The sequence below is a fragment of the Indicator indicator genome, chromosome 2 (assembly GCF_027791375.1).
Source record: "Indicator indicator isolate 239-I01 chromosome 2, UM_Iind_1.1, whole genome shotgun sequence".
NCBI lineage: Eukaryota > Metazoa > Chordata > Aves > Piciformes > Indicatoridae > Indicator > Indicator indicator.
The window spans coordinates 19,013,609-19,023,609 of NC_072011.1; positions in this window are offsets into that span (position 1 = coordinate 19,013,609).

Here is a 10,001-nt window from a genome sequence, read left to right on the forward strand (position 1 = left end):
ACAACCATTCTCAAAGACTTTAATCTCTGGGTATGTGCATAGTGTGCAGGAGCCTCTCTCTGTGCTTCCCTTTGTTCCACCAGAAGCCATCAGAAGAATTTAATGTAAGCGGGGACACAATTAGTATTTAGCCCTTTGAATGCAGCTGTACCTCGCTGTGGAAGGGATGAGGAAGACAGGGAACAAAAATCCGATTTGTATCATCTTTACTGTCAGAAGGGCCTTTGGTGTATTAAAAATGTGTGTCTTAAAAAAGACTTGAAAATAGGTGTCCAGGTATATCAAGTGTTATATACAAGTCATTATTATTAAAGACAGAAGAATTAGTATGCTCACTTAAATCAGCCTTTTGGAAGGTGCAGGTGAAAACCTGAGGTGCAGAGACGAGTGGGAAAAAGCCCTGTGAGTTAAGGTTGTTTAAGACAGGCCACATTAAGCAAAATTTCAAAGGAGAGAAATGATGGTTAAAAGGACCTATTTGCAAGATATTGCAAATGTTATTTCTCAAGGACTTAGGCAATATAAACTAAATCTTTTCAATAATGCTTTCAGATGGTGAAGGCCAGTTTAAGCATAATAAGGCATGAGAACCTTTCCTCGAATAATTTTGGATAATGAAGGACTGTAGTCAAAAGTCTGCAGAAAAAATATTTGTGCAGTTTCAGACCAGTAATTCTTTCTTGTAGGTAGAATTCAGTGCATGCACAAAAGGGAGAGACATATACATTTTAAATGATAGACATGTCAACAGCAGGTTGGGGTCAGAATCACAACCATCCTCTCAAATAAAATATTTGCTTGTTTCTTTTCTTTCAAAGGCACTAGCAACAGGAAAGTTTCCAGGGCTCTAATTAGAAATGGATGGACTGAAGACTTGAGAAAGACTCAAGACTTGCAGAGAATTTTAGGTTGAAAATAATTTGTCTCAGGGATACTAGTCAGTGAGGTCATTTCCATGCAGATTTATATTTTTTTATATATATGTATATGTTTATAAATATATCAATAGTAAAGTGAGTGCTAAACTCAATGGAAACCATGTGGTTTTGTAGCTTGACACTTTGTAAAGTTGGCCAGTATACTAGCAGCATGGTGATGTGACCTGTCTCTTCTAGGAGCAGGGCAAGAAGGGGCCTGGAAGTAGACTGTGTTCTCCTTTAGTCGTGTTTCAAACTCATGTCCTGTTCTCTTTTAAATCCTTTCTGTTTCTCATTTCTGCAGCACTTACAAGAAATTAAAAGAAAGAGGTGTATTTGATCTTCCATGGGGGAGTTTTCTGTCCAGTGTAACTCTGCTGATATAATTATCATCATTCATCCATATGAATACTCTTAATTTGAAATAACAGGAAGTTTAAAATATATGTAAAATATATTGATAGTTTTATTCCTAATTTTTCCTACATGTAAAAATTAAAAATGTCAATGGGCAATAGCAGCTGTCTAAACACACTTTGATCTCCATATTGTGTGCTTAGAATGTCATTCTAACACATCACAAGCATTTTGCACTAGTGGTTTAGACCTGACTGTATCAACAGTCTTACTGTGCATGTTCACCTGGTTCTCACTATCTTCATTTATTCAGCTACCTTAAAAGGGAGAAGATGGAGATTTGTTGTAAAGAAAAAACCCAATCTATCTCTCAGTACTCGTGCAAATGCTCAGAATGGTGCCAATGTCCTAAATCACAGATATCATAGAATGACTGAGGTGAGGAGGGTCCACAGAGGATCACCTAGTCCAACAGCCCGTTCAGATCAGAGTCATCTATAGCAGGTTGCTCATTGCTGTTCTATCAGGTTTTGAATAACTCCAAGGATGGGGTCTACAACCTCTCCGGAAGACGTGTGGTAGTGTTCAAGTTACACACAGAGTGATGCATTCATGTATTTCATTTTGTGCCCATTGCTGTCTCCACCCTCTTTGCAATGCCCAGTGAGGTACTTTTACATACATATCCTTCTGAGCTTTCTCTTCTTAAGGCCTTGGCACTCTCAGCTGTGCTTGTATGTCAGATGCTCCAGTCCCTTAATCATCTTTGTTGCACCTTGGTTGATGATCTCCAGTATGTCCATGTCCCACTTCTACTGGGGAGCGCAAAACTGGATCCAAATATGCCTCAGCCATGCTGAGCAGAAGAGAAGGATCATCTCCCTCTAACTGCTGGCAGTGCTTTTCCTAATGCTTTGTGGGACACTGTTGGCTTTCTTTGCTGTGAGGACTTGTAGTTAACTTGCTGTTTGCCAGGACCCTAGAGCCTGCTCTGCCAAGGTATTTTCCATTCCATTCAGCCCTTAGCCTGTACTCGTGCAAGAGGTTATTCCCAGGAGCAGAACTTGGCATTTCCCTCTGGGAACTTCATGCCATTCCAGTTGGCCCATTTCTTGAGCCTGTTGAGCTCCCTCCAGATGGCAGCACAACTCTCTGGTATATCAGCCACTCCTCCCAGTTTTTTATCATCTGAAAACTTACTTAGAGTGCACTCTGCCTCATTGTCCAGGCCATTGATGAAGATGTTAACCAGTACTGGCCCCAGTATTGTCCCCTGAGATACATTACTAATCACTGCCTGGTCTAATCTAATTACTAATCACAAATGGCCTTTGTGTTACTGGTCAGAACACTTTAAGAGGAGCCATTTAGCTGACTTTCAGTTCACCTCATTGTCTGTTTACCTAATCCATACTTCATTAGTTTGTGAGGATGTTAGAGGAGAGTTTTGAAAACTTTACTAGAGAGAAAAACAAAATCCATTACTATGCTCTCATCCATCAGGCTAGTTCACTGTAGAAGGCCATCAAGTTGGTCAGGCATAACTTTCCCTTTGTAATGATGTATGCTGAGTACTTGCAATCACCTTCTTGTCCTTGAGGTATCTGGCAATGGTTTCCAGAAAGATATGCTCCATCACCCTCCCAGGCTGAGCTGAAGCTGACTAGACTGTCATTACCCAGATTCTGCTTCTTCACAGAATTTCAGGGGCTGGAAGGGACCTCGAAAGATCATCTAGTCCAACCCCCTTGCCAGAGCAGATCACCTACACCAGATCCCAATAGGATCATGAGTCTTCATCAGTGCATGGAGCTGTGGTTCCTCCTGTGTTCTTCCCATGCCATGAACACTAGCTTACAGTGACTTCAGAGGCATCAGAAGCAATGTTGGTGTTCCAGAAGAGGTATTAGAGCTTCGTTCACCATGCTGTCATATAGGTACTTGCTTGTGTGCATACCTTTGGGGTGGGCTTCCTTCTGCCCTGTTTTATTAATTGTCTCCTGTTCACATCATCCCACACACTGCTTGTTGCCCTCAGTCCACCGCTTCCCCACTTAATGTTGGTTAGCTACTCTCTCACTATCATTCCTGGTTCAAAGCTCTCTTCATATGCTGGCCAGCCTATGGGCCTTTGCCCCACTGCAGGTGAATCCCATCTCTTTCTAGCAGTTCTTGATCCTCAGAACAGGTTTCATGGTTTCATTGTCTCCAAAACCATGCAGTTACTATGTTTGGTATGTCACAGGTCTCCCCTGCTTGCTGTGGTGCAGGGAACAGAACTGGAGATAGCTAACAAAAATGTGATATGTGCTGTACCTTCCTGCCTTTCTAAGAATTCACCACTTACTGAAAGAAAAATAGGGTGCTGAGTCTGAGTAATTGTTTTTCCTAATGATAATCTCAGTATTGAGATATGAATCTCGATTTTTAGAAGTTTAGGTAAAGCACATATAGCAGCTTGCTTTTAAGGCAAAATCATCATCTTCAGCCCTCAGGAGAGGCAGTTGTAAACTTCTAAGGGTGGAAAATGGAAGATGTTTGGATCCTGGCTGGTGGAAAGATAGAGAGGGAGGAGGAGACAGAATTTGATATAAACAGCTGATTAATTTACCCTTAGGGCAGATGTCCTGTACCATTATCTTTGCTGACATCTTTTAGTCAGATTTAGTCAGATTCTCATTCTTGTCTTTTGGCATGCAACAGTGAAATTGTTCTTTTTCTCCAAAGGAATTGGGAGGAAAGTCTAAAAAGTATTAACAGGAAGCATCAGTGACTTCAGTCACAGTTATTCATACCTCTTTGCATAACCAATTTTCAATATCTTGCTTCACTGAATGGACCTGACTTGGGAAATTACTCCTCCCTGTGCTGGCCAAGATTAGAGTATCTGTTATTCCAATCTAAAGTTTATACAACTTGAGAAAAAAAAATATACTGAGTTACTTTATCATGCTCCCTGGTGAAAACAGTTTAATAACATGAGGTGAAAGGATCAGGTTAAAATAGAATCTGCAAGTTACCTTTGGTTGTAAAAGGTATTGTTGTGTTTTTTCCTTTTTTTTTTTTTTTTTTTTTTAATGGGAGGAACTCTTCCCCCTTCGAGTTGTAAGAGAAATATTTTGCTACGTTTCACAAATAGGACTTAGAATCTAATGACTGGCAAGGCTTTGGCAAATTTTCTTTCCCTGTTTGATAAAGGCATCCTGGTGTTATGTGTTGCAAATTCATGCTGCACAAAAAGCATTTCTGCCTCTGTGTTGCAATGGTCCTGCTTCATTGCCCCTTTGCTTCTGTTTGCTTACAAGAGGGGAATACACTGAGACGAGATGAAAACACTGAAAAAAGTGTGCTGCTGAAACTGATGCATCCAGTGCAGTGCAGTGTCAGCAACTTGCCTTAATCAGAGATGTATGCTTTTCTTTCTGGGAAGTTCGTTTGCAGATGAGATAAGGGTTAGTTAGATTCATATGTTGATGTTCAGATGTAGATGTTCAGTTAGTTAGATTCATATGCAGATGTTCAGCATTCTAATGTACTGTCCTGGTAATGCCTTCCATAAAGGTATAAGTTGCTTTTTATGAGCATTCAATGGGAGTTTAATTCTCTGTTTTCTACTGCAAGGACCTCCAAATGTCTTTAGTGAGCTTTATTTAGGTTAGTGAGTTCACTCTTTCTTGTCTTCAGTTCCTTTAGATACTGCCTTAGTTTCACTACAGTTTATTTAGGAGTTGTAGTTTGCTTTAAATTAACTCAAATACCATCCTGTCATGGACAACAATATCAAATATGAAGAGGATCTTGGTTAGAGGGATGTCATCATCATTTAGGTTCTGAAGTTAAAATTATGAAACTGTCAGATGTTCCTTAGTTCTGGAGGAATCTGAGATTCATATATACTTAGATTTTTACCTTCAAAGTTGCTGAGAAACTTCTTGTTTATGCTTAGATAAACTTCAGTGTCCACAAAAGGAGAGTGAGATTTGGGGTTTTTTTTTATTGGTAAGGGTATGTGCTTTTGGGAGATGTCTAGGCTTTGGGAAGATTTCTGGTCCTGCTTACAAAGATAGTATTTTGTATTGTGATAAATAGAATATGTGTCTTTTTAGGGGGAAGAGAAGGTCTCTGATTATTAAAATATAGATATATGTGCTTGTTTTCCTCTTCTTCATCTACCGAATCTTGAATTTTCTCCTATTGATCAGCTAAATTCAACAAGAGTAGGAGACTGCTTTCCAGATGTTTTTACAGCGTGATAGAAAGATTTGAACCCATGTCTGTCATTATCCAGAATTGCTGAGTATTGTCTAAAATCAGTCTCTTTCAGCTTTATTTTCAAAGACAAAACTGTCCTTTCTAGGCAAGGGTTGAGAGAAGGATCAAGTAGGAGGGCAATCCCATTTGCTATTTCCGAGTCACTGAGAAAGGCAGGATGCCACATTCATCTTTGTCCTTGCTGTTTCATGTTGGCTAGCATAGGCGTCTCACCCTTGGGCAGGCAGTTTGGTGGGTCTCGTTCAGAAATGCCTAAACCTACTTGCTTGATGCACAAGGAAACAAGAACCCTGGACTCTCCATTCTTGATTCAAAAGCTGGACCAACTGGTCAGCTATCCATCTCGTGGTCCACCCATTCATGTTTTACCAGTTTGGAGACCAGGATGTGGTGTGGGACAGTGTCGAAGGCTTTGCTCAGGTCTAGGTAAATGACATCAGTTGCTCGCCCCTCATCTATTAATGTTGTGACCTGTTCATAGAAGGCCACCGGGTTTGTCAGGCAAGATTTGCCCTTGGTGAAGCCATGCTGACTGTACCCAATCACCTCTTCACTATTCTTCCTTCTCAGTAGTGCCTCCAGGAGGATCTTCTCTGTGATTTTACTGGGCACAGAGGTGAGACTGACTGTCTTGTAGTTCCCCAGTTCTTCCTTCTTCCCCTTTTTGAAAATGGGAGTAATGTTTCCCCTTTTCCAGTCAGTGGGGACTTCCCCAGACTGCCAGGACTTTTGGAATATAATAGAGAGGGGTTTGGCAACCTCATCTGCCAGTTTTCTCAGTATCTGTGGATGTATCCCGTCAGGTCCCATGGACTTGAACGTTTTCTGGTTCTTCAGGTGATCATGAACCTGATCTTCACTTATGATGGGCAGTTCTTCCTCCCGGTCCCTGCCATTATCTTCCATGACTCCAGGAGTGTGGCTGGAGGCCTTTGCAGTGAAGCCTGAGGGAAAGAAGTCATTGAGAACCTCAGCATTTTTCCATGTCACTTGTGACCATTTCACCTGTTTTCTTTTCTGAGGGGGCCCACAACTGCCCTAGTCTTCTTTTTACCATTAATATACCTATAGGAATTCTTGGTGTTCCCTTTGACCTCCCTGGCTAGATTCAATTCAAACTGTGCCTTGGCTTTCCTAACCAGATCTCAAGCAGCTTCCTTATATACCCCCCATTCTAGCTGTCCTTTCTTCCACTCCTTGTACAGTTTTCTTTTAAGTGATAGCGTGTCCAGCAGCTCCTTGCTCATCCAGGCAGGCCTCCTAGCATTCTTCCCTGCTTTTCTCTTTGTTGGTATGCATTGCTCCTGGACACAGAGCATTAAAACATTAAAATAAACTAGAAGACATCTCTGCCATTCAGAAAATCTAATGGAATAATAGAATATCAGAGTGTTCCACTAGGGAACTGTGCATGCTGTGCAAAGTTCATGGAAGATTTTAACGGGCTAATAAAACCTAATATAGATAGACTGTAAATTGCTATGAAGAGAAACAGAAGAAATTAATTTCTTTGCTCAGCTTTTGGACCTCAAGTCCTAGAAAAAATATTTTTCTAAGAAATGTGATGGTTTTTAACAAAGAGTGAATGTTATATTCTAGGATTTTTTTTTGCTATTATTTTCCTTATTTTTTTCTGGCCAAGCTGAATAAAATATATTAAGTGGGGATAAAGAGAGAAAACTGTTGATGTGCCCTTCAAATATCCTGTGTGTTCCTTCATGAAAGCATAAGCCAGAGCTGAGACAGCCCTGGAATGAGGCAGAATGAAAATTTGCTGTACCTCCTCAAAGCCTTCATCTGTCTCTTCTTCCACATGCAGGGGAAGCACATTTCACCACCATATCTGCAGTAATTTGTAGGAGATAATTTTAAAGGCTCATATAAATCATGAAGGCAGTGTTCTGTTATTGCAGAAGACACCAGTAACAAACTCGACTGGGAGCAATTACCTACAGGCATGCCATGGACTTTTCTTTTCAAACCTTTCCAGTAACTGATATTGTAAGGTGAATTAATCTCTCTTTTGTCTTCCCAGTAAGTATCAATTAGTGTAAAAGAAGACTCTCTGTTTTCCAGCTCGTGACAGTAATTGTTTACTGCTTGATTTGTCTGCTGTGGGAGTTAATACTCAAAATACTCCATGAAACACTTGTGTTCACACTTGTCACAGGCAGCACTGGAGAAGTGATGTGGAGGTGGGCACACAGCAGCAGAAGAATTGTGGCTATAATTTCAAACTGTAGGGAGGTGTCTCCCTGAAATGTAGGGTAAGGGAACTTAAGTCCCAAGGACAGCTTCTGATGTTGTTGCTCAAATTCCCTTTAGTACTTCAAAATAACTGCTGTAAAGAAATCCTTGGTTTTGAACTCAACCCAATGCTGCCAGACATTGTCTAAATAGAGTACTTTACACAGAATGCTTATGTCTCCTGAGATTCAGTTTAGATTTAAGACAGAAAACACAGCACTTCTTTTTACGAACTTGCTTACTTGTATTTGTCTTTGTCATATCTTTGGCAAATGTTCAAGATTACATCTTACAAGTATCATGTCTCAACATAAAGCACCAAAGGAAGACACTTAGACGTCTTCACCTTTCCTGCCTCAGGAAGCAGAACTATGTCCTGGTGATCATTCTCTTACTTGTGGCTTGATAGTTCATGGGCTGAAGAAAGAGGTGAAGTGTTGCAGCCTTGTTCCCATACCAATCCCTTTGAATGATGAACTCAGTGAAAAGAGACACTGCAGGAGGACAGAGCTTTCCTGGCTGATTTTTACTGGAGAGGTATACCTGCTTAACTTACTTCTTTGAAGCAGGTACTAGAGATGACTTACAAACAGGTTGTAATCTTCCTTAATGCCACATGGCAAGAGGTTTCAGTGGAAGATGATGTGTTGTTGCATTCATAGTGCCACAAGGTAGTTGTGTTATGAATATGTGCAAGCATATATAGACTCTGCTCAGTGATTTATTAAGGCTCTTTATCAAATGAAAAACAGTCAGCAAACTACACAACTTACCCGAGTCAATTTTCACGTTTGTATAGGAGGGATAATAGTACTACTTATAACAGGATGAAAGGTAGTAATTATGTCCTTTTGGTTTTGTTTTGTTGGGGTTTTTTTTAAGCAACATAGATGCTAAAATTGCAAAGAAACACTTGTTTCTGATTTCTCTGGCTTATATTCTCTCTTCCTTAATTTTCTATTTTCTGTTTAACTAGCCTAAAGTTACTAAAAAAAAAGAGCATAGGAGATGGCTCATTTCAAAAGAACCACAACAGTAGAAAGAACTCAACTTCAAGTCAAGCTTTCACATTTATCTGTATAATAAGCACTTGTTATTTCTCATCAATTAGTGACTGCATAAGCTAATTTAGAGTAGGAGGTGACATACAGAAAGATGACCTTTAATTTGTCACCAAGATTCTGGATGCAATAGGAAGGTGTCCTGTTGAGGTACACTGACTTTTGAAGTGAAAGAAAAAAAAAAATTCCCTCTCCCCACCCCCTTGCTTTGGATCGTAGAAATGATTTTTTATGGAAAGGTCCATAATTTCAGCTATTTAAAAATATCTTTATTTTATTTCTCCCTTCTATGACAAATGTGTAGTCTATTGAGCTGAGATCTCTTGTAACCTCTGAAGTATGACTCTGCTGCTGTCTTTGCCTGGAAGAAGTAATAGAGTGAAGTAGTATGTGAATTTCACCTGAGATAAATGGAAGCATATATGGGGAATGCAATGGAAAGTTGTGTGACAGATGACTGAAAACGTGGTTGTCATAGTTAGATTTGTCATTTTTTTTAGTGGTTTAATGTACTTGAAGTGCTGCAGCCATGTCAGGGCCCACAAGTTTGGTAGGTTGTACAATAGCCATAGTGGATGATATTGCTACCATATAGTGATAGCAAATGATACAGGAGATGGAGCAGAGATGCACATTTTGGCAGAATTGTTAGAACAGCAGTACTTCAGAAAGAGTTTGGGGACATTTGTATTACTAAAGGATCATCTGTCCTAGTAAGAGAGAAAAATGAATTCCTGACTTACGTGTTCATTAATGTTTCAGTGGATCTGACACAAAAGGAAGCTTTAGCCTTCTAGAATAAACTGCCACTGAATTCCCTTTGTTTTATTTCAAAATAATATGCTGTCATTTCTCACTTCCCGTTGAAGTGTTTATATATTGTCAGATAATTTCTTGGTTCTCTCTTGGAAGCTAGTACATTTTACTGAGGAACTGAAGCATCCATTACCTCTTTTATGTATCTCAGAAGGGTATTATGAAGTTCAATTACCATTCGAGAAGTGGTCTGTAATCCTCAGATGACATGTACTGTGGAAACATGTAAAAGGATTGTTATCTATTGAATGCACAATATTTCTTGCATACATATCTTTCATAAAGTTATTCTTGGGTAGAAGGCCACTTGAACTTGTGCAGTAGTGCTGGC